Source organism: Anopheles moucheti, assembly GCF_943734755.1.
Source record: "Anopheles moucheti chromosome X unlocalized genomic scaffold, idAnoMoucSN_F20_07 X_unloc_4, whole genome shotgun sequence".
Lineage (NCBI taxonomy): Eukaryota > Metazoa > Arthropoda > Insecta > Diptera > Culicidae > Anopheles > Anopheles moucheti.
The window spans coordinates 189,603-195,000 of record NW_026453548.1 but is presented as its reverse complement, the minus strand read 5'-3'; the positions used below and the strand labels follow the sequence as shown (position 1 = coordinate 195,000).

Here is a 5,398-nt window from a genome sequence, read left to right as displayed (position 1 = left end):
ACACGACACGCACCCACTGGGCCAACTGTACCGCCTTACCATTTCAGCGCCCAAGGTCCCCCGCGGAAGGGGTCCGAGCACGCCATGATGCACAGTGCGCCAAACGCGTGTGTTCAAGCCTGCGACACACTCCCGGGCGTGCTGCTCGCCCAGGCGTGCCGCTGGTACGCGGGCGTCCTGTAGTTATGGAATAGTGTGTAACAAGAATTGGTAGGCACTCAAGAATGTGTGCATCGGTCGGGTTTAAACGTCCGATGCGCCATATGCGTTCAACGTGTCGGTGTTCATGTGTCCTGCAGTTCACATTCTGACGCGCATTTAGCTGCGGTCTTCATCGATCCATGAGCCGAGTGATCCCCTGCCTAGGGTTTTGGTATGTTCAACTGTCTCCTATGTTTTCGTTATGCGCTAGGTGCGTCTCTCACAACTTAAGTTCCCCGGACAGCGTAACCGTGCACCTCTCGGTTCCTTCGAAGCCGTCCAGGGTGGACAAGGATGACCATTGGTCTTCCTTCCCATTGATCGACGCGCGATGTGGGCGGCATCGGCGCGATCTTGCACAACTTTCGTTCTCTTGATTAGGTTCTCTCTCGCTCGAGGCCAGTGTTTAAATATGTTCTAGTGGGTCTTTACCTTCGCCCATGTGTCACACACTTTACGCGTTCGATGGCTGCCATTGGGAGTGTGCGCACAGGTACGAAGGCCACTGGCCTACGGTCGCGCACGCTCAATATCGTAGTATAGACACACCTCTCTCGCGGGTCTAATTGGCGTGCGCGGCCCCCAAAAGGTAACATAGCAGTTTGTTCTGCTGATACCGTGTTTCTCTATCTCTCTAACCAACTCACACAACAACATATATGTATTGATCGGTAATGATCCTTCCGCAGGTTCACCTACGGAAACCTTGTTACGACTTTTACTTCCTCTAAATCATCAAGTTCGGTCAACTTCGGCCATGCCAGCTGCAGCTCACGAAGGAACCGCGGAAGGTGTGCCTCCAGAGACCTCACTAAATAATCCATCGGTAGTAGCGACGGGCGGTGTGTACAAAGGGCAGGGACGTAATCAGCGCTAGCTAATGACTAGCACTTACTAGAAATTCCAGGTTCATGGGGACCGTTGCAGTCCCCAATCCCAACTAAATGAGCATTTGGGTGATTTCCCGTTCCTCTCGGAATGGGGGCGCCAATTGGCGAGAACACGCTGCTGCTCACATTGTAGCACGCGTGCAGCCCAGAACATCTAAGGGCATCACGGACCTGTTATCGCTCATTCTCACCTTGCTAAACACAAGTTGTCCCGCTAAGCAGGGCAAACGTGGCCGACGACCGCCCGTGAAGGGGCCGCCGGCCTTGACGTCAGGTGCGCCCGGAGGTGCACTGCTGACAGCGTTCTAGTTAGCTTGTTTGAGTCGCGTTCGTTATCGGAATTAACCAGACAAATCATTCCACGAACTAAGAACGGCCATGCACCACTACCCTTAAATTTGAGAAAGAGCTCTCAATCTGTCTTACCTCGATAAGTTCGGACCTGGTAAATTTTCCCGTGTTGAGTCAAATTAAGCCGCAAGCTCCACTTCGTTTTTTTTTTTTAACAAATGCAGGTTTTATTGTTCATAAACATTATGTTCTAACAAACAATAGCATAAACCCACGCTCTTGACGCACGACGTCGCCCGCCAGGGATTTGTCATGCGTCATTACGAACCCTTTCGGATGTCTCTTCCCTATTTCTTTATTAAATTGAATCGTATCTTAACCGTATATTAAAGGCGTACGCTTGCTTAGTCCGCGTGACTCACTCATTCTTTCCCCTCTCGGAGATCTCAAGAAGTCAACCCGACATCTATCGATCTGACCATTCCGCCTCGCTGGCGGCAGCCTCCTCCGCGGGTGTCCATCGTCGGCCTGCAGCCAAAGCACGACGGCGCCTTTCGTTTTCGCGTCTGTTCCGCCGAGACCTTATCAGGTCCGCCTCCGTAGGCGCGGTCCGACGGCGGCGCGTCGTCGAGGGTCCCTCAGCCTGGACCCGAGCTCGCCATGCGCGCTGCATGAATAGACGCCGCTCATGGCGAATTCTAACCGTTTCAGGGGAAGGTGGTCCCCCTCTGCTACGCCTAGGTATGGGAGGAGGAGCTAGGCCCGCTCGCTCCGCCTCTACTGCCGTCCGCAGTATCTCGTCATCTCGGGCGGCCAGTGCTGCTGCGACGTCCGCAGCCAGTCGCACTCGCGCCCGATCCTCCGCTCTGCCGCGAAGCCGTCGGTTGCGGGCAGATCGCTGACGCGCTGCTCGCGACTCGTTCACGCGCCGCGTGATGTCTTCGATGATGACGTCGTCCATCTCCTCACCGAAGAGTGCGGCCACACTTTCGAGGACCACTTCCTCGTCCTCGGCGAAAGCCGCTTCCGTTCGACCATTGGTGAGCGCTTCCTCATCGCGCCACAGCTGTTGAAGCACTGTGGTGATGGTCTTTGCTGCTTTCTGAATGCGGTCCCACCACTCCGCACTCTCCAGCAGCTTCTCTGCGATGTTGTTAAGCTGGACCGACTCGGGTGTCCCCCAGCCCAACAGCTCGTGACGGATTTCCTCAAACACGGGACACTCGAACAAGACGTGGGCCACCGACTCGACCGACCCCACGCACCGTGGACACTCCGGAGACGACGCGAAGCCGCAGACGTGCAAGTACTCTCGGAAGAATCCGTGTCCGGAGAGCACCTGCGAAAGGTGGAAGTCCACCTTCCCGTGCTTTCGTCCCGTCCACCGGTGCAGGTCGGGAATCATCCCGTGCGCCCACGTCAAGTAGCGGCTGGCCGATGGTGTTGCCGCCGCACGGTCCCAGGCGTCCTGCCATTGCAGCATCGTGGCTGCTCGCTCCGCCGCTCGTACCTCCTTCCTGCTGGCGCCAGGCTCGACCAGCAGCCTGCTATGGCACCTTGCGTCCTCGTTGACGACCAGCCAGTACGGCACCAAACCAGCCATCACCACTGACACCTCGTAGGATACCGAGCGGAACGAACTCGATACCCCACGTGCCAGTGGCTTCTGGACCTGGGCCAGTCGTCTTCGGCACCACTGCATGTCTGTCGCCTTAGCCCAGATGGGCGAGGCGTACCGGATCACCGACTCAGCGACTCCTGCCAGCAACCGCCGCTTGGCCACCTGGGGGCCGCTGTGGTTCCTCATCACCGAGGTAACCACCGCCACCGCACGGAGGGCCTTGTCCGCGGCCGCTTCCACGTGCGGTTTCCACGAGAGTTTCTCGTGGAGTTGTACCCCCAGGTAGCGTATCGATCGCTTTGACGTGCAGACCACTTCGCCGACGCGCACAGGAATTTCCAAACGTCCTCGACGCAGACTCGATATCAGTACCACCTCGGTTTTGTGGGGGGCGAGACTGAGGTGCCGTGCCTCAAGCCACCCCATCACCGCCTCGATCGCAGCCTCCGCAACGGACGCCGACTCCTCGGGTGTGCAGCCCTCGGCCAGGATGGCGATGTCATCGGCAAAGCCGACGATGGTGGCCCCTTCAGGGAGCTGGATCCGCAGAACGCCGTCGTACATAACGTTCCACAGAGTCGGGCCAAGGATTGACCCCTGTGGAACGCCTGCCGTCACCCGACGTGACACCGGGCCGTCATGGGTGTCGTACACCAGCTCCCTGTCGGTGAAATAGTCGCGGAGCAGGAGTTGCAGCTGCGCTGGAACCTCCTTCTCACGCAGGGCCATCGCTATCGCCTGCCAGCTGGCGGTGTTAAAGGCGTTTCTGACGTCCAACGCCACAACCAGCAGACAGCGCTTATCCCGGTTGTTAGTCCGTCCGTAGGACATCGCGCGCTCGCCTGCTTCCACCACCAGCTGGATCGCCTGCAGGGTGCTCCGCTGCTTCCGGAAACCGAACTGGTTCTCGGCCAGCCGAGGTGCCTCCAGATCCTCCAGGTGCTCGTTGAGTCTGTCCAGCGTAGTCCTCTCGAAGACCTTCGCCGGGTTGTCGATCAAGCAGATCGGGCGGCAGGACGAGGCTTCGCCCGGCGGCTTACCCGGCTTAGGCAACAGCACCAGCTTCTGCCTTTTCCATTCGCGTGGTATTTCGCCGGTGTCCAAGCAGCGCTGGTAGACACCAGCGAATGGCTCCGGATACTTCCGGATGGCAGCCGTTACCGCAGCGTTCGGTACTCCATCGAGGCCAGGCGCCTTCCGCGGATGCAGCTCGCTCGCTATCGCCTGGAGCTCCGCGCAGCTGATCGGACGGACCGGAGTGTCCCCTTCCGAAGGCGTGACGTCCGGCCACTCGACCGGGGGATGCTCCGGAAACAGCTCCTCGACGATCCGCTGCAACACCGCTGGATCGCGTTCACGCGCCGTCCAGCTGCCCCGAAACCGAAGAAGCACTTGCCGGAACCACTGTCCCGTCTCGTCCGCGGCCAGGGCCTGCAGCCACTCATCGAACTGGCGCTGCTTGCTGGCCTTAATTGCCACCCTTAAGGCAGCACGCGCCTCCTGATGTTCCTCTGAAGCCAGTTCGGCGGACGTCTCGTCGAGGGCCAATAACTGTCGCTCCCGAGCCAACCGGCAGCGCTCGGTCAGCTCCTCGATATCCGGAGTCCACCAATATGTGTTGCAGTTCCTCCTCTGCTGCTGCGACTGCCCAATCCTCGCCATGGTAGCGTCGCAGGCCTCCGTAAGCACCATCCCCAGGCTTGCCGCATCGGTCACCCGATCGGCAAAACGGGTCGCCTCAAGTGCCAGCTCGAAAGTACGGGAGCAAAACTGGCGAGTTCGCCAGCGAGTACCCGCCTCCCGTACTTCGACACCTTCCTGCTGATGAATGCCCCGTCCGGGCCGCTGACCTGTACGATGCTGTTGCCCGACCGCAAACCGAATATAGCGGTGGTCGCTATAGGAGTAGCGGTCTAGCGTCCGCCAGGAGCTGATGTCCTCCGCTGCTCCATCCGATCGGCAGAGCGTTGGACTCGCGAAGGCGACGTCCACTCTGCTGGGCCGAGCCACACCGTTCCCCAGGAATGTCGGCTCCGTGCCGCGGTTGAGGACCTCCAATCCTAGGCTGGTAACCGTCTGAAGGAGCGCCTCACCCTTAAGGTTGGCCCGCTCGCTCCCCCAGGCCCCATGCCACGCGTTGAAGTCACCAGCTATCAGCACGCAAGGGTGGCCTCGCGCAAGTACCTCCAGCCGGTCCATCTGCTGCTCGAACTCCGGGAGGCCGATCGATGGCGGAATATAGCAGCAGATGACAACGATGCCCGCCACCTCGGCAGCTACGATGCCCGGATGCTGCACGCTCCTCACCCGCTGTATGGGAAACCGTTGGCCACTGGTGACGATCGCGGCCTTCAGTGCGTCGTCGGATGCCCAGTTCCCATTGTTGGCCGGCACA

General features: G+C 59.4%; 1 non-coding gene across 1 annotated transcript; it reads right to left on the bottom strand.

The window, feature by feature from the left end:
• Window positions 1–212: 212 nt before the first annotated feature.
• LOC128308422 (5.8S ribosomal RNA) lies at window positions 213–370 on the bottom strand. Its single transcript, XR_008288291.1, has one exon. It is a non-coding gene; the product is annotated as a 5.8S ribosomal RNA (ribosomal RNA).
• Between the last annotated feature and the right edge of the window lie 5,028 nt (window positions 371–5,398).